Here is a 24586-nt window from a genome sequence, read left to right as displayed (position 1 = left end):
TTCTGGGGAACCGAGTTCGAGTCTTGGCAATGACACTCAACATCCTGTGATTCTGGGCAAATCACGTAATCTCCCTGTGCCTAACAAAAATGAATGTGTCCTCATGTAATGCAACTGGTGCTCTGTAAGGCTCTCTGATACCCAAAACCTTCGGGTCAAGTTTGCACTATATAAAACTCTGTAAAACAAAATAATGCAAGAAAGGTCCATCACTCCTCTGCATGCCTTCATATTGATAACCTTTGGACCTTCATGTTGTTCCTAATCGTTCCATTTCCTGTAAAGAACTCAAAACTTGGCTATGTCCATCTACATGCCTGTTCTCTTTTACTCTCAAGTTGTCTCTTAAGGGCATTGACACCCTGTTTTGGGACATTGTGCGCTCTGCAAATAAATTAATGTATTTGTGCTCTTTCTTTGCTTACTCTTGCTATCTCCCTTCTCTGTGCCTCCCTTTCTTTTTCGTAGCCAATTGATCTGAGGTTATCTCATGATAATTTGCATTGTTTTACAAAACCCTAGAGGAAATAATGTGTACAAAATAATGTATAACCTTAGGTGCAGGCGGTTCATTTGGTGATTATACTGAAGCACCATTCAACAGCGCTGCCAAGGTCTGAGTGGCTTTTTAACCCCACCCTGCTCACAACCAGTTTAAACCACATGCCCACTTTCCTCATAACCAGAGGTAGAAATTGGGTTACTGGTTGCAGCAACCACAATCCTAATCTGTGTATGGTACCAGAAAACCCCAAATTAACCTGTGCTCACCCTCTCCCTCTGGTAGCTTGGCACAGGGCAGTCAGGCTTAACTTAGAGTCAATGTTTAAAGCATTTGTGCAACACTTCAAACAGTTCAATAGTGAAAACATCACATAATTAGCATTGACAAATGCATTAGATTTCGCCGATTTGACTATTTCATATACATGTTTCAGGATGTATTAATTAATTTTTATATGTTTTGAAACAGGGATATGTAATGGAATAGTCTGAATTGTCACACTTGAAGAAGTGTGATGGTTAGTAGTTGTGTTGTTACTATTATTGGCAGCATGGCAGGTGCACTGTTTGGTGCAATGTCAGTGGCCTCCTGCGATTACAAATTAAGCATTAACCTAGAGTACCAACAATGTCACGGCAATGTAGGAGCAATGAGGCTTGTAGAAATGTTTGTGTTCTTGCATAAACGTATTAGGCATGTGGATTTGTGCTTCCGGTACCAAATTAAATAGAACAGTGCTGACCTGTAAACTGTAAAACATAGTAAGTAGGCGTAAGACAATAAAAATAATAGCTCTCGTGTCTTTTAAGTCTCTGTTGCACACATAAGGCACATATGAATATCTTAGGCAGTTGTGCCAAAAGAGAACACCACCATACCTTTACACCTGAACATGTAAATTATAGTCATGCATATCTTGGTTACTGTCTCCGATTGTGATAAAAAATACATTTCTCACACCTTATTGGAATATTACCTAAAATAAGATTTTGTCGAGTAGTTTGATACTGTAAACATAGCGTGAAATGTAGAAAATGGAAGTGGAATCTAACAAACCGTGGTGTTTGTACAAGCTGCAGCTTGACAGACTCACATGCCACAGCACAACTGCACATAAACACACATGTATATCTTAGGCAGTTGTGCCACAGAGAACACAACCATACCTTTATACCTAAACATATAAATTATAACCTAAACATATAAATTATAGTCAAGAGTGTCTTGGTTACTGTCTCCGATTGTGATAAAAAATACATTTCTCGCAGTGTATTTGAACTTTACCTAAAATAAGATTTTGTTGACTATTTTGATATTGTGAATGTAAGTTGGGTTTATCCAAAGAACATAGGGTGGAAAGTAAAAAGTAGAAGTGGAATCTAAAAAACGTGGTATTTGTGCAAGCTGCAGCTTGACAGTTTCACATGCCACAGCACAACTGCACATATCACGCCTCTGCCATGCATGATGTGTGCACTGTGTTTACAATCAAAGACTGGAATAGCAGCCTGCAAGAACATTTTATGGAGACTCAGCTAACCCCTTCGCTGCCAGGCCTTTTCCCCACCCTGTGCCAAGCCCTTTTTTTGGCTATTAGGGGTAGTTTGCACTTAGACCCTAATAACTTTTTGTCCACATATGGTTTCCATGCCAAATTTGCATCCTTTTTTCCTCAGCATCCTGGGGATTCTAAAGGTGCCCAGGGTTTGTGGATTCTCCTGGAGGGGACCGAGAAATTAGCCAAAATACAGCTGGGAAACAAGTGGTGCAGAAGAAAGCACCTGTGTTTTTTCCCCTCCAAATGGCATCAATGAAGCGTTTGCGGTCTCTGAATAGTAGACAAAATACTGAATTCGGCAAGGGGTCATATGTGTAGAGCCTTCAAGGTTTTACTAGGCACTTGGGCACGCAACAGCCCACAGGAGAATTGGCTCCCACCCCAGTACCTGCCGGAGCCCTGGCCTCATCACATGCTTCTGAAGCCAGCCAAGCAGGGGAAGCCGCCCCAGGCCTGTGAGGCCCCCGTCCCATGTCCTTTGCCATGCAGCAGGCTAGAGGATCAAGCCCGGACCAGGGCGCCCCCTCAATGGCCCAGCCACACAGGGGCAGCATGCATACTCTTTACCACGCTGTGGGCAGGAGAAGGGAACCCAGGACCCTGGTGGGCTCACAGACCCAGGCTTGCTGGCTCCCTGGCCCTGCAGACATCGACAGTCACTGCCATTCGAGACCAGGCAGTCCCAGGTGTCTGCTATGGGCTTCTCAGTGTCCTCCCTGGCTCCTGTTCCAGCGCGGCACTCCGTGGGGATTGGCCTTCATGCAGGGCCGGTCTCTGCTTTTTATCCCCAACCCAGTACAGGATCAAAAGAGTCCTCCCTGGGCCTACAGCCACCCTGCCCTGGGCACTGGCTGTGACTCCATACCGTGGCCTCAGGGTGCCGATCTTTTACCCTCCTCGAACCCAGGACGATTGAGCCCGAGTCAAATCCTCTCTCCGCAGGCCTGCCCATTTTCCTTTGCTATTAAGCCTCCACATAGTGGGGGCTTACAGAACCCTGGAAGAGGACAAAAGTTGGAGTTAGCCTGGCCAGATGGATGGCCGGCCATCTGGTCACATGACCCGCTGGGCCATCCGGTTTCCCAGCCAGGCGACATGATGGCCCGGGATGACCCAGAGACCAGATGGCACTGGACGACCGGACCCAGTCACACAGCAATCCGATGACGGCAAGAGATGCCAGGCGCTCTGAGGCCAGTGCTTGGGAGGTACCTTCCCAGGGGCTGCTCGCCTCCCTGTGACTTGTGCGGAGCAGTAGGAGGGGAGATGATCCCGGCCTGGCCCTTTGGTCACCCTGCTGACCCACAAAGGATCGTGGCCCTTGTCCCTGCACCCCGGTGGCACAGGGCGGGAGAGGAATACTGCCTCCCACAGGCCCGCGTCCTTCCTGCCAGCCTTGCAGCAGAGGAACCCACTGCCGGGTGCGGTGGAGGAGGGTCCGTGGGCGCCCACAGACGGAGACAACTGCGTGGATCAGACGATGACTTTCAATAGATCACAGCAAGGTAGCTGCTCTGCTACTTATGAAAGACCCAGAATCAGGTTGTCTACGAATTATTTAGCACCAGGTGCCCCACGGACATGCTGTGCACTAAGGGTGATGGAGGCGGCCCCCTTCCATCCGCGCTCTGGTCCCCAAGTGAGTGGCTCTATGCACTTGCCCCAAGAGGCCTGCTTTGCCAGGCCAACCGAGGTTCCATGGCACTACAGTATCAATATGGTTTAGGGGGATTCTGACTTAGAGGAGTTTGCTCATAATACCACAGATTGCAGCTTCGCCCCATTGGCTCCTCAGACAAGCACATACACCAAATATCTGAAACTGCGGTTCCTCTCATACTGAGCAGGATTACTGTTGCAACAACACATCATCAGTAGGGTAAAACTAACCTATCTCACGACGGTCTAAACCCAGTTCACATTCCCTATTAGTGGGTAAACAATCCAACGCTTGGTGAATTCTGCTTCACAAAGACAGCAAGAGCTGACATCGAAGGATAAAAAAGCGGCGTTGTTCTGAATGCTTGCCCACCACAAGGCAGTTATCCCTGTGGTAAAATTTCTGACACCTCCTGCTTGAAACCCAAAAAGTCAGAAGGATTGTGAGGCCCTGCTTTCACAGTCTGTATTCATACTGAAAATCGAAATCAAGCAAGCTTTTGTCCTTCTGCTCCGTGAGAGCTTTCTGTCCTCCCAGAGCTCTCCTTACGAAACATGCATTATTGTTTGACAGGTGCACCGCCCCAGTCAAATTCCCAGCATGCCACTGTCCCCCGAGCGGGCGTCAGGCACTTGAAGCCAGAAGCCAGAGCCCCAAGTGGCTCCCCCACCTCACCGGGTAAGTGAAAACAATAAGAGTAGTGGTATTTCACCAGCGGCCCGAGGGCCTCCCACTTATCCTACATCTCTCATGTCTCTTCAGAGTGCCAGACTAGAGTCAAGCTCAACTGGATCTTCTATTCTCGCTGAGTCTGCCAAGCCCGTTCCCAGGGCTCTGGTTTAGCTAGATAGTAGGTAGGGATAGTGAACATCTCGTTCATCCATTCATGCGCGCCACTAATTAGATGATGAAGCATTTGGCTATTTCTGTACCACCACACAGTGGCTCATTCTGGGTTATTATTGCTGCCCATCAGCGTCAAATCGGTCTTGCTTCCAACAATACAGCATTGATTTGTTCCAGAGTACAGCCACACTTAAAGGTGTCCTCACTGGAACTGATATCACATATAGGCTAGAGATAGTACACCTTCCAGTACTATTCCAACAATATAAAATTGCCTATGAACAGTCCTGAGAAATTAAAGTGTGATTAGCAGGGCATCAATAATCAATGTGTGGTATGTAGTGATTATGTGTATGCAATTATTTGAGACCTATTCTTCATTCAAGACATTTCACTAGACATGATATACAAAATACATATTTATATCTAAATTGTTATATGCACACATCTATAAAAATACACATCTATAAAATGCACATTTAACTAGAAAATACACATCTATAATGATTTGAGAAAATCCACATATATAAAATCCACATCTATACTAATTCTTGTGTCAACTATAAACTAATGTGTAATTGTTTTAACCACATTTAAATAATAATTAATTTATTTGCAAAGTTTTATATAGCGCTGGCTAGACCCAGAAGTATCTGAGCGCTTTACATGAGGATCAGTGAGTTACAGGTTACATAATTACATACTTAAGTAGAGGAGAGGAGAGAGGAGTTGGCCTAACGGCTAGGGTGGTCGACCTCGAACCTGGGGAACCAGGTTCGAGTCACGGCAATGACGCTGAACATCCTGTGATTCTGGGCAAATCCCTTAATCTCCCTGTGCCTAACAAAAATGAATGTGTCTTATTGTAACGCAACTGGTGCTATATAAAGCGCTCTGATACCCAATTGCGGGTCAAGTTTGCGCTATATAAAACTCTGTAAAAAAAAAAAGTAGAGACATAGGAGAAAAACATGAGATTACACAGTAATAAGAGTTATTAGCACAAGGTAGAGGGGGAATGGTAAGCAGGGGGAACGAATGCCGGTAGGAAACACAACAGGGAGATGAGGAAAAACAATGTCCGATGTCCGGCTGGGTAGGTCACGGCTGAGGGGTGAACCAGAGGCAAACTCCTCTATAGCTGCATAGAACAGCTCCACCGGGTATTGGCCAAGTTTGCTCGGGAACTGCGGAAAGTACAGACAGTTATGGTTTCCGCCTAGGGGGCATCATCAAAGTTCCTTCAAGAGCACCGGTCACGGTGTTTCTGGGAAGCACTGTCCGCCTCAACCTCCAGCTCGCCCGCAGGTCAAGAGTGGTGAGAGGAGAGGTGGAAGAGACAGTTGCAAAGTCTGCAGATCTTCCACATTCCCAGCAGCAGTAGTGAGTGTTGGGCATTTGAGGAGGATCCCAGTGGTAGGGGGACCCTGGGTGCCTCAGGGTCAAATAGTGATGTCGCAACCCGGAAAGAGGTAGACTGCCGATAAAGCCTCCTTGCCTCCACCAGGAACCAGGGTCTCAGAGCTCCCAGAGGTCAAAGGGGGAGAGATCGCTGGTGGCGGCATAGGAAAAGTTCCCTGGTGGTGGATGGTATGGGGTCATCACACTCAGAGGGGAGTTTTGCAAGCAGAGGAATGGTGCGCAGCTGCTTCAAATGTCAACGTACCTACCAGCTGCGTGCTCAGTCCCCGAAGTTGGCCCTAACATCGGGGACTGAGCCCGGACTGAACATAACATTCTTTTGCAATGATGTCAGGAAATACATATTTGTGAAGAAAAAAGATGATGACAAAAAAATCCACATTTATTACCAAGAAGAAAGGGAATTGAAATAATAATCTATTTACACTTGAAAATTTCTAAAAGTTGAAAGCAGCTTTTCCTCCAAATAGCCTCTTAATTTGCACCAGAAAAGCATTAATACAGCAACATGAGCAGTTTTGGGGATTGAGGAAGTAGTTGAGAGAACGTAGTTCTTAACTGAGGTCAGGCCAACAATCTCCACTATGGCCCCACTGCTCGTCTCACTCCGGTGCTGATGGCAATGGTCATATGAACCTTGGCAGCGCGAACCCTGTTTGCTACAGAGGTTGTGGTGCTAGTAGAATTGGCACCATTTTTTGGTTATACCATGAATATTCCAGCTCATCTCACAATAGTTGGCAGAGTAGCCCCTAATCACTAGTGGCATCTGTATATTGGCAATATTGAGACTGTGAATAGTGTAGCAAACACTGTGAATACTGTGCCAGAGTGGTACCCAACAGCTCAATATCATGAGCACCTAACAGAAATTATCCAGTGTGCCCAAGCACTAGCAGATATGCCCCCCATTTCTAGCAGTGCTCCCATGCGATCAATGCTGGTTCCAGTACCCAACTAGGCCACTACTGCTTGCCTGTGATACTCTGGTGTTGCATGTTCTGCACTGGAAATCCCCATTCATCTACATTGCAAGTTGGCCTCTAATATTTTAGTGCATTGGGTATGGCGCTGTAAGTCCTGACTGCCAACTGTGCTCTATTAGCATGCACAAGCCCAGCTTTGGTCCTGGGGTCACTTACCTGCTGTTCCTTGCATTTGTCATTGTTGCAAGCTAGATTCTAGTATTGGTCATGACAGTCCCTCTCACAAATTATGCTCGACAACAGCAGTAGAGGCAATGCTCGGGTGATGGACAAAAGATGTTCCCATCTTTCATTCACAAACCGGCTTGGCAGATGCCTACCCACTCATTTATGTGCACAAAAATAACGTGCACCCAGTGCCATAGCCAGTGTGCCCTGGGATCTAGTGCAGGGACGGACACTGGCCTCTAGCTGCTGTTTTAGCTGTGAAATACAGCAAAAACCAGGGTTCAGTGGGGCCTTGTGGGCCCCGGTGCCACTGCACCTGCTGCACCAATGGAAGCTGCGCCCCTGCACGCACTCTGGAACGTGCAGGTCAGAAACATCCCTACCTATATTTGCACAAGCAGCTCAGCTCCCACCTAAGAGTTATGGTACTGCAGAGCCCAGCACTTTATTGTGTATAAAGACCTGGCTCAGGGCCAGTAACCCACCAGCACACAAGTGCCCCCCCACACATCGGTGCAAACAGGCTCGGCCTCAAATTACAAGTGTATCAGTACAGGCCTTGACAGTCCAGGTCTAAACTATTAATGTACATAGGCCTGGCCCTATAGAACCCATTAGGACTGGCCTCAAGGGCGTCACACAGGGTGCACCCATCCCCCGAGAAGCCCCCATTCACCTCAAGGCCAATGAATATATGTGAGAATCCGGAGACTAAGGGCCCCTTATCACATTCGGCAGGGAGGGGGGTATAATTTTGCGTTATGCCACTCACGGGCACTGCCGAGTCATCACCCGTTTTTACGTATAAAGGATCAACATTTTAAAACAATATGTTTTATAGTAATGACATATGTGTGCTGCCAGACAGTGTACATCTCGGCATTTAGCTTGACATTTAATTGTCCATGAATACTTGGCACATTTTGAGGGTGTCCATTAGAGTAGTCAGGCAAATATTCTTCTTGAATGGGAAAGACATCTGTAAACGTAGATCAGCCAGAGCAACATCTTTACATTGAGGCCAAATACCCCGACATCCAACAATAAAGCCACAGTGTTACAGTGGGTAAGATCTTTGATTTGTTGTGATAGATCCTGATAATATTTAACTTTACTCTCAAATGCTAGTTCAAGGGAAGTCTGTGAGTTTTCATATCAAATTGAAACATCCATCACTACAGCAGTACCATCTTGGATAAATACTATATCTGGTTATCGTAGTTCACCTTGATTGTTTTTGACATTAGGTTCCCTATATGCAATCCACCCACACCTTTATGCTCAATCAATGAGCAATTCCAATATTTTGTTATGCCTTTTTATTTGTATGTCCATGGTTTTGGGGCATGCACCTAAAATGTGAAATTGTTTAGCAAACATCTTCACAGTATCTGCATGTTGCAAATATTCGATTTCTTCTCCTAGTGATGGTTTCTCTGGTATACAAACATTTGCTCTTAACATCAGCGCCGTTATGTAATGATTTTCTTTCATTTTGTTATGCCTGCTGATCCAGAAATTTGAGGTTGGATTATTTGCTAAATATTTAATTGCATCACCTTGGACAGGGAGTTTTGCCCATTTCTCAAATTCATCTTTCCTCCAATCCTATGTTGCTAACAAATTCAAATCATAACACAGTCATCTACTGTCTAAAATGTTGAGTTTGTGTGTTTTGATGATGTAGTCAATTTATTAGGTCGAGTATCAGTGCGCATGCGCTGTCTGCAAGACCTGGTGTAATCAATAAAAGGACTGTTTTCCCACCTCCTACTTACCATTGGTGTACTCCAGCGTCGCTATCCTTTGCTGCCTCCTGTTTCCTTCATGCAGCCGATAGCTCACTTCTTCTCCAGGCTGAGGAGCACCGGTAAAGTACAGTGTAATTACGCTTGTTTAATTAATGTTCCTTCCTGCGTACTTTCCAGGGCACCCGTTTCACGATGCTAAAAATGCTTGTTCTGTTTGGTGGTGGGAATATTCGTTTCATGCATTATAAGAGCATGAACGTTTTTGTAAAGTTAAGGGGGAGCATCAATATTCATCTTAGGCTTTTGCCCAATTGCATGCGGTTGGAAGATTATTTTTTAAATATCGGCATGCATGGCGATATGCCTCACTTTGCGAGGGTTTCTGGACACTGCCTGTTTTCCCCTTAAAAATAAGAGTTTTACTGTACTCGGAAGAGGCAAGCGTGTGCTGCCTGTCGTGTTCGCACTGGTTTTCTAAGGCTCTTTCATGCCTGTCCTCACTACCCCCACAAAAGGAGGATGGAAAAGAGCTTGTTGGGAGCATAATGAAGCTGTCTGCACCTCCCTCTCTTCTGTTTCCTCGCTCTTCAATATTGTATTTTTTTCCATGGCTGTAAGGGGGAAGTACTGGATCATATATTTTCCTACTTGCGCTTGGAGTATTAATTTCTAAATTATGTGTGTTTTTTCACCTGTCGTACGCATATTTTCTTTTGTTTGATGAAAGAGGAGCGTGGTGAAGACATGCAAGATGCGCTCAGTAGCTTTTCCCTGGGTCGTGTGCACTACTCACTGCAAGTCTCCCTTACTTGACAATGACATCCCCTTTATGGGGATGTGGGGAAGTCGGTCTGGGGTCTGTTATCTGTCTATTTCCCCGTTCTTCTGATTCATTCATTTTCCCCCAACACCGGAAGATAACAGAATCAGCTTTTGCCAGCTGGTGCCAAAATTCTCATTGTGAAGTGTCCCAGTTTCCATCTACACGGGCTCTCACTTTCATGTCACTTTAGTGCTGTTCTTTTTTTACACTATATTTAGTTTTTAGGGCAGTGTTACGGCAGCATGCAACCCACACTGTAAATTTTACATACTCAGAGCCTGTAGCGTTTCTAATGCTCTAATCTGCATGCTTGCGCGGTCGCGCTAAAGGATTACAGGAGCCGGTATTTTATACTTTACACGCGGCTCCCGACTGCCGCGCCAAGACCACGCCTCTTTATTTATACAGGCTAGCATCTGACGTCACTCGTCAGCGCTAGCGCACCCCGGCAGCGCGGAAGGCTAGAACGCCTCGCGCGCGCCGGACATTACACTCCTTCCAACCTTTATAAAACATTAAATCAAAACACAAAATCAAAACCAACGATGAGTCTGTTACCATTCTGCCAGTCCTTTCAGGTTACACCATATAGTCCGCCAACTGGGACGACGGTGCCGGGTTCTTCCGTAGGCTGTAGTAGGATTGGCCGCCTCGGGGTAGGGCCACCTCGGGGGTTCTGCGCCTTGGGGTGTTATGCTCCTCCCGGGATGGGGAGTAGCCGGGCAGGTTACCCCAAGGTGTGGCTGGTATAGACTGGGAGTCACAAGCTTCACCAAGACCGTCCTCCCCCTTCTAGTCTCCGCTCGGCTGGTCGGGCCGGGTCCCTCTGGTTCGGCCCCGGGACGTGAAGGTGTCCCTGGATGGACTTTTTTGAAGAAGGACACATCTCGGGTGACCATTTCAGCTCCTCTTTGGGCGGTCACCATCGTGCCTGTCCGGCGGGTGACGATCCACGGTTGTGGTTCGAAAGGAAGTCTGAACTTGCTGCCTGGGTAGCGGTCCTTCACATACACTTGATCCTGCCATTGTATCGTGGACTCCCTAGCTCCCCTTCGTCGGCTGGCTTGGTCATTCGAGCGCGTCCGATTGGCTAGAGTCTTTTCATTAGTGGCTTGTGCCGGAATCCAAGTCGGGTGGTGAGGGATGGCGTCACTCACTATTCTTCCCATGGTGGCTGTTCCTGGCGCTGCCTCTGTTGTGACATGGGGGGTCATCCGGTATTCCCTCAGGAAACTGTAGATCGCCCTCTCCAGTGGAGATCCGTCAGCCATGGCAATGCGTATGGTTTTGTTGAGTGTCCTCATAAACCTCTCCACCTCTCAATTGGCTTGGGGCCACCGTGGTGTCACCTTGCGATGTTGGATAGCCCAACTCTTGAGATATTCTGCAAACTCCTGCCCCTGGAAGGGGGGTCCATTGTCAGTCTTGACCACCCCGAATATGCCATGAGTGGCGATGGTTTTCTCAAACTTCGCTATTTCTTCGGTGGCTGTCTGGCTCCCCACGATTTCGACCTCTGGGTATTTGGTGAAGTCATCGATGATGACTAACGCATACCGTCCATCTGGGAGGTGTCCGAAGTCGGCGCTCACGCACTCCCACGGCCTCAGGGGTTTTCTTCGGTCGCCACCGGGTGAGGGTGATCCGGCTGTCCTGCCGCTTGGCACCACGTGCAGGTTCTCACCGCCTGCTCAACCATCGCATCCATGCCAGGGAACCATACTTTGGCTTGGAGCCTGCCCTTCGTTTTCACCATTCCTTGATGCCCCCTGTGGGCGAGGTCTACCGCCTGTTGGGCAAGGCTGGCCGGCATGACCAGTCTCGGGCCACGTAGAAGACATCCTTGGGCATCGACGGACAGTTCACCCTTCACTCTCAAGATGGATTCCAGTGTCAGCTTGGCTTGGGGAGTCCTCCGACTTAGCGACTCTTGGATTATTCTCCAATCCCCCGACCTGACGGCCTCCGCCGCTGCCCTCAAGCATTCATCGCCTCTCGACGCTTCTATGATTGCGGCTAGGCTCATCGGGAGGGGTCGTGACCGCTCTGTCACATACCGGACGTACTCCTCTGTGTCCTCTGCCTCTTCCTTTTCTTCCGTTGTGGCTTTCCGCGGGTGCCTTGACAGATAATCCGCCGGGTTCGTGGCCCCCGGTTTGTACTCCACCCTGTAGTCGTACCCTTGTAGTTGAAGTATCCACTTTTCGATCCGGGGTGGCGGCTTCGAGGCTGACCCTTGGAAGAGAGGTATGAGGGGCTTGTGATCGGTTGCCACCGTGAAGTGGTGGTCGTACACATACACATGAAAGTGCCTGCAGGCCCAGTGGATGGCAATGGCTTCTCGCTCGTTTTGCGAGTAACGCTGTTCTGTCTCGGTCAGAGACCTGCTTGCGTAGGCGATGGGGGCCCAATCTCCGTTGCTCTGGAGTTGAGTCAACACTGCTCCCAGACCAAAAGGGCTTGCGTCCACCGCCACATTGGTGGGCTTCGCAGGGTCGAAGTACGAGAGGGTTGTGTCCGCCGAGAGGGCCGCCTTCGTTGCTTGGAACGTTTGCTCTTGTTCCGGGCCCCACTGCCACGTGATCAACGACTTGGTTAACTCCCTGAGGGGTTTGGTGAGGTTGGTGAGATCCGGAATGAAGCGGCCGCAGAAGTTGACCATGCCCAGGAAACTCCTGGCCTCCGAGATGTTTGTCGGGGCTGGGGCTTTTTGGACATCCTTCACCTTGTCCGGGTCTGGGGCCACTCCTTGATCCGAGAAGGTGTATCCGAAAAAGCTAATCTTGTTCTGCAGGAATTGACACTCCTCTGCAGGGTCAGGCCTGACTCCTGAATCCTTTTGAGGACCCCTCTCAACCGCTGGTGGTGTTCCTCTATGGTTGACGCGTATATCAGCAGGTCGTCGCTCACATTGAGCACGCCGGGGAGCCCGCTGAGGACTTCTCTGATGGTATTTTGGAATACCTCGGCGGCACTCCAGATGCCGAAGTTGAGACGCCGATACCGTCTGAGGCCCACATGTGTGGAGAACGTGGTTATGTACCTCGAGTCCGGATGTAGTGGCAGCTGGTGATAGCCTGATCGTAGGTCCATCTTCGAAAACCACCTGGCTCCGTTCAGCTCTCCCAAGATGTCATCAATGGTGGGCGTCAGGTGTCGTTCCCTCTTTACTGCGGCGTTGGGGAGGCGCATGTTCACACAGATGCGGACTTGTCCTGGCTGTTTCGGCTTCCTGGCGATGACGATCGGGGATACCCACGGGGTTGGCCCGCTGACCTTTTCAATGATGCCTTGTCTCTCCAGGGCCTCCAGCTCCTCCTCGACCTTTTGCCTCAGATGGAACGCGATTCGCCTGTGCCTCAGCGCCACTGGTTGGACCGACGGATCGATGTGTAAGGACACTTCCTTCCCTTTCAGGCATCCGATGCCTTTGAAAACTTCTCCGAACTCTTCCATGATGGTATCCAGTTCTTCCTCTAGGACTGCCATGTTAAACAAGATCAGTCTCAGTTCTTCGGCTGATTGCCCGCTCAGCAGCATCCCACTGCCCTCTTCTGTGACATAGATGGTGGTGCTGATCCTCCTCTCTCCATGTTGCAGCTCTGTCTTGAAGCACCCGATGAGATGGATGGGTGTCTTCTGGCCGTACGCGAACACTCGGATCTTCGCCTCTCGCAGCGGAGGCTTGGTGCGCAGTTGGTGGTAGACATTGGCGGCCATCAGCTCAATGGATGCCCCTGTATCAATTGTCGCCTTTACCTCCTGTTGTTGGACCAAGATGCGACATTTTGGAAGTCTGCGCTTCTTCTTTTGTGGCTGGTTGATCGCAAACACATAATGGACTGGGTACTCTTCGGTGTCATCGTCCATGTCTTCGCTATCCGCCCCTACCTGCACCGCATGGGCCGCCTCTTTCTTGACTCTGGTGGACCGGCACACCGCCGCAAAGTGGTTCATCCACCCGCAGGCGCTGCACTTTTTCCCTCTTGCGGGACAGTCTTGCATGCGGTGGGGCTGGCCGCCACAGTATCCGCATTCTTTCTTCTTCGTCTCCGGTTGTCTTTTCCCTCCGGCCGGTCTCCCTTTGGGCCGTACCACGTTCACCGCTTCTGCCACCTGCACTTGTTCCGTCTTCACGGGGCGATGTAGGGCTGCTTCCATGTGTGAGGCCCTCGCCTGCGAGAGCTCCTTCGACCGTCCGAGGGTGAGGGTGTCCGCGAGGGACTTTCCTTCTTCCTGGAGGACCGTGACCCGGAGCTTGGACGAGTAGCACCCTTGTATGATCTGCCCTCGAATCTCCTCTTGCTCATCGCGGAACCCACACGTGCTGGCTAACTCCTTCAGTCTGCCGTGGAACGCATCAAGGGACTCTTCTGCCTCCTGTTTGGCTTGACAAAAGATGAATCTTTCATAGTCTCTATTCGCCATGGGTTCGAAATGGGCGTTGAGAGCGTTCAGCAGCGTGCGGTAAGTCTTCGGCGTTGGCTCCACAAGGGTTTTGTAGATGCGGTGGATGTCTTTGCCTCCTAGGTGGAGTAGCAGTGCTCTGCGCCTTTCCCTCGAGATGCCTGCCCCTTTGAAATAAATTTGTAGGTGTCTGTCCAATCCCTCTAGCGCGGGGCGAGGGACGACGGGTCACCGTCAACGACAAACGGCTCAATGGTGGGCATCTTGGCACGTGCGCAGCACGCGGTGGAAGCCGGCTACCTCTCCTCTTCGTCGAAACCGATCGGTGGGCACCCCTTTGTGGGCGTCGCGACTGGTCCCCCACCGTGCCTCTACACCATCCAGCGGGCGCGCATACCTCCAGGAGTCATCATCGGGACCTTCAGGGTGTTCAGGGGCTTGGGCGATCCCACCAGGCTTGGACCTGCTCTGGGGTAGGGTGCGGCCGTCGTCAGGCTCCTCGTGGCATCAGGCCTGCCACCACCCAGGCGAGACATACCCCTCACAGGCTGCAGGATGGGGCTCCAAGGCTCTCTCAGTGTCTCCACAGGCTGCAGGATGGGCCTCCAGGGCTCTCTCAGTGTCTCCCACCAGAACCACCAGCATGCTCAGCCGGGTTACCACGTGGATGGGACACCAACCATAGGCCCAGGATACATGTGTGGCCGATGTACCACACAGTGGGGCATATATACATCAATGCAGGGCTCAATACACCCCTCGTCGCCAGTGTAGCGTTTCTAATGCTCTAATCTGCATGCTTGCGCGGTCGTGCTAAAGGATTACAGGAGCCGGTATTTTATACTTTACACGCGGCTCCCGACTGCCGCGCCGAGGCCACGCCTCTTTATTTATACAGGCTAGCGTCTGACGTCACGCGTCAGCGCTAGCGCACCCCGGCAGCGCGGAAGGCTAGAACGCCTCGCGCGCGCCGGACATTACAAGAGCCCACTTTCACTTTTAAATACCAAGTGCAGCGTCAGGTGCCTTACCTGGTTATATTAAGGTAAAGTCTGATGAGGAGGAGAAGTACCTTTGTGATCGCTGTATGCTGTTACCTCCTCTACCTGCACCGAGAGAAGTTCTGCAGCAACACACACAGCAGAACAACTCATACCATTCACACCGCTCTTCCAGATCACCCAAAATCACTCAGCATGGCACGCAGGATGTTCGGTTTCCGAGCACACTGAAAAATCCAGCAGCATTTTTCCCATTCTCTTGGCAAGGTAAGCCTACCTTTTTTTCAACAATCTTTACTAAGAACAACTAGATGAATAGTTGCTGGACCCATTAGGAGATTCGCCAGAACCCGTCGTCTGTTCTTAAGATCTGTACAATATTATGCTCGATTGTTCGGTTTTGCCCAAAGACAAGCGACAAGGAACTTTGTATCACTTGAAATTGACTAAGCAGGGCTACAACTATCTTCCCTAAGTGCAATTATCAACTGCTCTTAAAAACGTTTTCGATTTTGTCTGAAATTGTAACACACACTATATCTGCATTGCAGCTGCATTTTGGCTAGTTTTCGTCATTACACTTTCTCATTAAACTAAGCGAGGTGTTTATTTGACACTTTTTTGCTGCTAAAACCATATTATTGTTTAAGAAAATCGCCAGGTTCACATTGACAGTGACTGGGAGTTTAATGCGTCCTTCAGATTCCTGTAATAGGCATGTTCTTAACATTACTGCGTAGACTGGAGACGGTTTCGGTTTCACAAGAACATATACATTTTAAAAATTATATAAACTTTACGTTTTCTTTCGAACTATAACCTTCGCAGTGCAGCTCTTTTGTATTTTCACTGTTACAGAACAACATAACATGCTGACTCCGAATTAAAGCCCATGTCTCTCTTGTTCAGCAACTTAGCCACAAGGCTCCATTTCATCACAACTTTGGCAATCTCTTACTCCAAACTCCACCAGGTTCTGAAGGAGGTTCATAGGCTAGCCTCCAGCCTGCATTGACCACTGGAAGTCACAAGAGACCCTGGCATAGAGAAATGAATGCAATAGGTCTTGCATTTTTTGTTTAAATGGGAGTTGTAAATGCGTATCAATGTCAATATTTTACTGGGAGTTTGTGCAGAGAAAAAGGAGTGGGCCAACAAGACATATGTTAATCAAACTTCAAAACCAATAATGTAATCTGCCATCGAAAAAGAAAGAAGAGGATATATGTAGCTTTACAGGGCACGCATATGTGTATCTCATACATGTCATTATGGTGGCTCGCCAGCGTGGCGCTAGGACTCAAGAGGACGTTAGAGATCTCTGCTGTCTTAGCGGTTGGTTAGGGGTGACTCCCAGCGGCGAACCCGAGTCATTGGTGCGCTGCAGCATAGGACGTAATGAAGACTATGAATATCTTGTGTCTCATGGTTCGGGATCGCCAGAGTGCGGGTTACGTACTGGCAGGTGGGGCACCAGCGTTGTTCCTGCCTCCTCCACTCCTAAAGGCCGTGAGTATGGTATCCCAGTGCTGTGCTATGGGATATTTACGGAGCCCTGCTGTTTCCTCCCTATGTAGTGTTGTACTTTCCGCCTGAACCCATATCGTGAGTGATCTCTTCCAACTGACCGCCTCCGGGGAAACATTGTGTTTCCACCACTTTGTAATTAAGTGCTTCGCTACTATCAACCCCAAGTCTCAGAATCGTGACGTGACTTTGTTCTTCTTAGACCTGGCATAGAGCCCCAATATGCAGACTTCCCATGTATGTGGCAGGGATGTGTCAGTGCAGAGTGCAAGCGCCATGGCTACTTCTTGCCAACAAAGTTGTAAGGAGGTGCAGGACCATAGCATGTGGAGCAGGTTTGCATTGAGTTGCTGGCAGCGTGGGCACGCGGTGGTGGTAATGTTAAAGTATCTCTTTAGGTTGTCGGGTGAAAGGTACGCTCTCTGTATAATGTATGTTTGTATAAGTTTAAATTTGGAGCTTCTTGGTATATACGAAGAGCTGGCCAGGATGGCACTCCATTCCTTTTCCGTCCAAGGTTGGCCCCTATCCACCTCCCAGCGGGCGCGGAGACCCAGCATCGGTTTCAGTGTATGTGTGACTAGAGCTGCCACTAGCCAGTGCACTATATGTGATCCCGCACCCATCACATGCAAGTATTGTAGTAGCAGATGTGTTGGCGGCTCAGCTGTCAGATCGCCCCAGGAGGCCGAAAGGGCCCTTGTTAGGGAAGTGTGCATTAGAAATTGCCCTGACGGCAAACCACTGTCTCCCGCCAGTGCATCAAAAGTGAGTAGCGCACCATCTGAATATAAGTCACCCAGTGTGTCTATGCCCACTGCATGCCAATGTGTAAGAGCCTCCTCGGAGGTGCCCGCCCTCCCTCTGGGCGCCCCAGGAGTGGCAGTATCGGAGCGTATGGGACTGCTGTACTAGTGAGGTGCAGGCTCCGTCTATAGCACTTGTGTGCCAGTGCTAAATGTATTTGGGAAGACCGTGGGGGTTTGGCGGCGGAATGGAAAATGTGATAGATCTGGGAGTGGGTCCAGGGCTGCTGCAGGATTGCTGTGCCTTCCAGACTCTTGCCACTGAGCCACTTTGTCATCCATTGTAGCTGGGCTGCTATATAGTACAGTTCCATATTAGGAACTGCCAATCCACCATGGCTGGCGGGGGCATATAGTTTCCACAAGGCAACTTGGGGTCTGCCTTTATTCCAAATTAGGTCATGGAACATACGTTCCAGCTCGCTGAAGATCTTGGTCGGGACATAGATTGGGAGATTCGAAAAATAGTACAGTAAATTTGGGAGGACAATCATCTTGATCAATGACATTTAGTGGGAGTGATTTCCAAAATTGTACTTGGGCCCTAACAGATGAGATTGCTCTAGTTAAATTGCCCTCCAATATATCTTCAGGTGTCCGGTATATGAAGACACCAAGATCGCTAAATGTAGTGGAGTACCACGGGAGAAGAGAGTCTCAGAGAAGAACGTCCGTCTCGACCGTGTCTTCGTTAAAGGGATAAACGCCCGACTTGGTCCAGTTAACCCGAAGGCCCGACCCCTCTGCAAAGGCCCTAAGCGTATCCGCTGTAGACGTAGGGATGTCGTTGATGTCACGTACATACAATAACAAGTCATTGGCATATAGAGAAACGGCATGCATCCTGTCTCCTAACTCGATTCCCCACGCTTCGCTATTGCTGCGGAGCAGCATCGCCAACGGTTCCATGGCTAGGCAAAAGAGTAATGGGGACAGGGGACAGCCCTGGCATGTCCCCCGCCTTACTGGAATGGGATCTGATATGAGCCTGCCGGTTCTAACCCGAACAATGGGTTGTTGGTATAGCAGCTGAACCATGCTAATATAATGGTCCCCGAGTTTGTATTTACGGAGAACTGCCGCTAGATAGGGCCACTCCAAAGAATCAAAAGCTTTCTCCAGGTCTAGCACTAGGCAGCCAGAGCGGGGCCATGTGTGTAACACATAGTGCTGTACCCGGAAGAACCTACGGATGTTGAGTGAGGTGCTCCTAGTGGGAACAAAACCGTTCTGGTCAGAGTGCACCAATGTTTTCACTAAGGGCGAGAGACGTTTTGCGAGTATCGATTCAAAAATCTTATAGTCAGTGTTAAGGATTGCTAGTGGGCGATAAGAGCCCAAGGATTTAGGGTTCTTGTCGGGTTTGAGTAGCAGGGCTTCGTATTGTGTGGTAGCAAGTGTAGATTCGTCCATTGCAGTCTCATACACTTTCAACAACTGCGGTACCAGTATATGCGCATAGGCCATGTAAAATTCAGTTGGTAGTCCATCAGGTCCTGGCGAGTTCCCATTGGACAGCGAGAATATGCAGTCCTGAACTTCCTCCGAAAGGAGGGGATCATCCACTTCATCTTTTTGGGCACGCTTAGGGTGTGGCAGTGCTATACCCCCTCGCGCCGTGCATACCGAAACCACAGGAGTCAACGACTCATCTTGGCGAATGAGCCACATGAGCAATTTCCCCGCTTTGTCTCCCATTGTGATGCGTCCGCGCTGTGTGCACAGCATAATTAAAACATCGTAACCGCTCCAATAGCTGTGCATGTTCTTCCTGTGGCACTTGAGTCATCTCGGGGACCCCTAAGTGGCCACTTGCTCACTGGATGCCAACTGCTTCTCTAAAGTAGTGAGTTCTTTCTCCAGCTGCACTCTTATACCCGCCTGCGTCCCCAAACAATACCCTCACACAACTACCTTAATAGCATCCCACTCCAGCAGTGGCAAAGAGTCTCTGCCCGCCTTTTCATCAAAATATTGTGCAACGGTGGTGGCCAATAAGTCCCAGAAGGGTGCATCCAGCAGGACATCCGGCTGGATGCGCCAGACGGGAATTGGCGGTACCTCACCCTCCCACTCCAGCTCCATCACATGCGTATTTATGATCTTAGTGTGTCTGTCCCATATAGTGTGACCCAGAGATACATGGTAAAAGATCATTAGACACCATAAAACGGTCTAGGCGTACATGAAGACCGTGCACCCCCGAATAATAGGAATACACTCTATCTTGCGGGTTTCTGTGTCGCCAAGCGTCTGACAAGTGCCATTGCGTAGCCCAGTTATTTAACGCTTTCATGGCAGTATGTGTGGCTGCGCCAGGTAGAGAAGGAAAGGAACGGTCCAGTGAGATGTCCAGTACACTGTTATAGTCACTGCCTAAGATCATGGGGACATCATGCCATGTGGCCAGTTTGTGAGAGATCAGTTCAAGATAAGCTGCCTGTTCAGTGTTGGGTGCATACAGCAATGCAAGAATCACCGGACTACCATCTACGACACCTTTAGCTATGACGTACCTGCCCTCTGCGTCTATGATTGAGTCTACCACCCGAGAGGGAGTCCCCAGTTTCACCCACACCAGAACCCCTCGCGATATGCCGAATAACCCGTAGCATATAATTGTCCCATTCAGCACCTGTGTAATCGTGTCACTTCTGGTTTGTGTAAGTGCGTCTCTTGGAGGAGTGCTATTTGCATGTGGTGGCGTTTCAGGTATGAGTAAATGAGATATCGTCGCAATGGGTTATGTATACCTCGCATGTTCCATGTTCCTATCCTTACAGGTGCCATGGCACATGAGAGTCAGAGGCGCAAAAGGCTTCGCCAGGCCGGGGGAGAGAGGAGCCAATGAGGCGATCGCAAAGGTACGTGTAGAATCTGCGTCCCTGTGTGAGCCAACAACTCGGTCAGCATGCCATAATGTATAAGCGATGGCATTAATAACAATCGAACTATGTATAATGGGAAATACCAAAAGAGCAAGTGTGCAAATATGAAGCGAAAGTAGCATACAACTAACGTCTGGGGGGACTAATATGCACAGCAATATTCGGTGCATCAGTAGTTGGGGATTTCTCTCCGGTAGCTACCACTTGCCCTGGCCGAGCGCGAATGTGAGAGGGCCACTACCTTGATGTCATATTTAAAGTTCCCCTGAAGGAGGGGGCTGTAAGGGCACCTCGCCCAAGTATTCCGGGACCCGTCCAGTGGTGTGGCCACGGCTTCCCACCTGCAATCATAACATCAGCACCACAATACAAGTCTGACAGCAGTAGCCAGGGAATGCATTATACAATCTAATTGCAGGGTCCAGTATACATGCGTGCCTGGGGACATCGTCCATTGCCAGGTTGGCGGAAAACGCGAGAGAAAGGCAGGAAAAAGTCCGGAGTTTAGACAATGTCATTGGAGGTTTGTGGGGTGATCTGAGGCAGAATACAGGAGTCCTGTGAAGCAAGAAAACTGTCCGACAGGTCATCATCAGTGGGCGGTCCTTGCTGGTCAGAGGCCGAATTGGTCTCTTCTTCATGTGCCCCGCTGATGTCCGCCACTGCCTGCAGAGCCTGGAGCTGGCTGCTCAGGATCAGTTCTGGAGCTTGGCCGAGGGTCTGAGAGGCCAGAGACTGTGGTTTCCTCTCCCCCTGCGGCGACGGCGCGGGGAGGCCTCGGGGGCCAGCTCTTTCCATCCAGTGGGGGGAGCCCCGCTCTCCAAAGAGTCGTAAGTGTCTAGCCATTCTTCCGCCCCCTCCGAGGTTGTGAAGAAATTAGTCTTTCCATTCGCAATCACCCTCAGTTTCGCCGGGAACAGCAATGAATACTTGAGGTCATATTGTCGAAGTCGCTGTTTCATTGCCATGTATGAATGACGTTGTTTCTGGAACTGCAACGTATAGTCCGGGAAAAACATGACTTTGTGGTTATCTACTTGCACCTCCTGCAGCTTCCTGGTTCCCTGGAGTACAGCATCTCTGTCCCTGTAATTCAACAAGCGGATTAAGAGCGGCCACGGGTTGGAGCTCAGTGGGGGAGGCCTGGCAGGTACCCGGTGCACCCGTTCAACAACGAAGTATGGAGAGAGGGTTTCCCCAGGCAGTAGCGTGCGAAGCCATTGTTCAGTGTAGGCCACCACGTTTCTTCCCTCCGTCCCCTCTGGCAGGCTCACTACGTGTATGTTGTTGTGTCGGGCACGGCCCTCCGCATCTTCGGCCCTGTCTTCCAGGAATCCCACTCGGTCAAGAAGGTTCTGGATGTGTTTTTCAGTCGTGGAGAAACATCAGAAATGGCCCCCTCGGCAGCGGTAGAGCAGTCCACAAGTTTTCTGTGGTCCACGTGGAGCAAAGTAAGATCGATCGCCACCTTGTCTATTTTACCTTCCAGAGAGGTGCGGATCTGGTTCATGGTTCCCCCTAGTTTTTCAACTGCCGCCAGCACTGCATCCAGCTTGTGCGACATCGGATCCATTGATTCCGTGCCCGCCATCTTGTCCGTCTGGGCCCGGGTCTGTGGAGGTGGGGCCACCGTACCCCCGATGCCTATCTTCGTGTGCCCTCCACGCGACATGGGGCACTAATGTGTCACTGGGAATCAGATAGGGCACCACCTCTGTGCAATGTATGCTGTCTCTGGGATGTTCAGTATGGTCGGCCTTATGGATTAAGTGCAGAAAGGAGGAGCACCACCATCAGTTCCCCCCAAAGTTTCCCTCCCCAGAGCACACTCCTCTCAAGTCGGTGCGCAGGAGGGTGTGGTTCAGTGTATCTTTTGCTCTCTGGTGCTCCGCGTGTCCTCTTATCAGCGTCCCTCCATCGCCGCGCCCCACACATTTATCACTGTCTCCCACGCCAGTTCCACAATCCCAGGAAGTGAACCCCTGGGTGGGACAAGGCGAGGCGAGTCTGCAGGGTGATGTAATTTAGGGCCTACGGCGATCGGAACAGGGCCCCCCCCCCCAGGTGAAAGGGCGGCGTGCCGGTGGGGCACACACCTCAAAGCTGGGCTTCACCACAGTGCCCCTTCGCCGATGGTCACTGTCTTTAGGGGGCTCTCCCTCTGCGTCCCTGGTACTCACTCTTCACTGTGCCGCGCCCGCTCATCAAAATTCCATCTCTCTGTCTTCAGGAGTCGATAGAGCGTGCTTTGGCCAATGCGGAGGAGGTGCTCAGCAAGTGGTGCTTCAAAGTCTAAGGCCGCACCTCAGGCCCGCACGCCGGTATATTAGACGTGCTGTCGGGAGGGAGAGCCACCCCACCAGAGCTGTGCCGCCTCATGCACAATCGCCAAAACACCTAAGTACTGAGGCTGCTAGGTACGCCGGTTGCAGCAGAAACGGCCGATGCATTCAGAAGGGAGCTGCGCCACAGGTCTGGGCCCAGGGGGTGGAGCCAGTCCCCGGCGTCGCGTAATTTGCCTCGCCTGGGGCTACAGATGTCTGCCGGGCGGCTCCAAGGATAGGGGAGCGTGCCTTGGTATCGGAGCCTCGGGTCTGTTCCCGGGATACGCCTGGAGGTCAGCGACCTCTTCCGGATGATTTCTGCCGGATCTGTGTGGCCAGAAATGGGAGCTTGCGATGGAGCTCTACACAAGCACGTCCGACTCCATTGCCAGCTTAGCCACACCCCCGCAATAGGTCTTGCATATGTAAGAGTGTGAGCTATAGGCATTATGCCAATACCTTTTCTTTATTTGTTTTGAAAACCTGCAAGGGGTTTGTAACATGCACTTTGTACATATAATCATTGCTTATGAAAACCAAGGTTGTCAGTAACTGCACCCCTTTTACTGCCAGCTTTGTTACTCATAAGCAATGACTATAAGTATAACATTTGTGTTTACATACCCCTTGCAGGTTTTCAAAACAGATAAATAAAAGGCGGCGGGCCCGATTCACAGAACAAACTTAAGACTAAATCCTAAACTTAGTACCATTCTGGTATTCACAGAATGCACCTAGTACTTCTGGTATTCACAGAATGAACTTACTACTTTTGCTATTCACAGAATGAACTTAGTACTTTTGCTATTCACAGAATGGATTTACGACTCCTAAACTTACGTCCGCACTCGGGCCGGAAATTCCGGCCCGGAGGCGGGGCTTCCGGGCCGGAGGCGGAGTTTCCGGGCCGGAGGCGGAGCTTCCGGCCCGGAGGTGGAGATTTCAGCCATAGCTAAATCGTCCGGAAGCCCCGCCTCCGGGCCGGAAGCTCCGCCTCTGGGCCGGAAGCTCCGCCTCCGGGCCGGAATTTCCGGCCCGAGTGCGGACGTAAGTTTAGGAGTCGTAAATCCATTCTGTGAATAGCAAAAGTACTAAGTTCATTCTGTGAATAGCAAAAGTAGTAAGTTCATTCTGTGAATACCAGAAGTACTAAGTGCATTCTGTGAATACCAGAATGGTACTAAGTTTAGGATTTAGTCTTAAGTTTGTTCTGTGAATCGGGCCCATTGTCATTTACAATGTCAATAGCTCAAACTCTCACAAATGCGAGACCTATTGCACTGCAAATGCTTGTTCATTAATTATTTCTCTTGCACACATGAAGGAATTAGCTATGTACAGATCTAGAGCTTCCTTGAGGTACAGTAAACTATTGACTTTGTTTAGTACATAGCTCTGGAACACTGAGGCCCCCATACGATCTGTTCGAATACCGGAGACCATCACATGTGTCTGCAGGTAGGTGTAGGAAATGTTTAACATATTTCTTTATCATTTGATCCAGAGTTGTAGGAAGGTGGAATCTGACTATATGGTTGCCCCCACATTTTTCCTGGTGTTTTGCTGGTTTATGACTTAGTTGTACTGGGACCCTGCTATTCAGTGCCCCAGTCTATCTGCTTTCTCTGTAAAATGGTTTCCATGTACATTAGGTACATCTTTAATTGGATTCTGGAGTGCCCTTGTAAGTCCCTAGTATATGGTATACTATATACCCAGGGCATAGGTACCTCAGAGGCCTACCAGGGGCTGAAGCATATATTATGCCACCCCTGGGAAGCACTCCAAAATGACACCACAGGACTGCTACTGCAGCCTGGGTAAGGTGGTGCATGCACCCTTACTGTGGTATAGGCTTCCTATATCACTACCATTGCACCCTCTCACATAAAAACTAAAGTCACTCTTGGCCTT

General features: G+C 49.7%; 1 protein-coding gene and 1 pseudogene across 1 annotated transcript in view; both read right to left on the bottom strand.

Annotated features, from left to right (window-relative positions):
• LOC146809649 (uncharacterized) overlaps positions 1 to 24586 on the bottom strand; it is a 763091-nt gene that overhangs the window by 544415 nt on the left and 194090 nt on the right. The window lies entirely within an intron of this gene.
• On the bottom strand, positions 3526 to 4537 carry LOC146809651 (28S ribosomal RNA; annotated as a pseudogene).

Source organism: Triturus cristatus, chromosome 7 (genome assembly GCF_964204655.1).
Source record: "Triturus cristatus chromosome 7, aTriCri1.1, whole genome shotgun sequence".
Lineage (NCBI taxonomy): Eukaryota > Metazoa > Chordata > Amphibia > Caudata > Salamandridae > Triturus > Triturus cristatus.
Note: the sequence above shows the minus strand (reverse complement) of the source record. Positions and strands in the feature narration are given on the sequence as shown.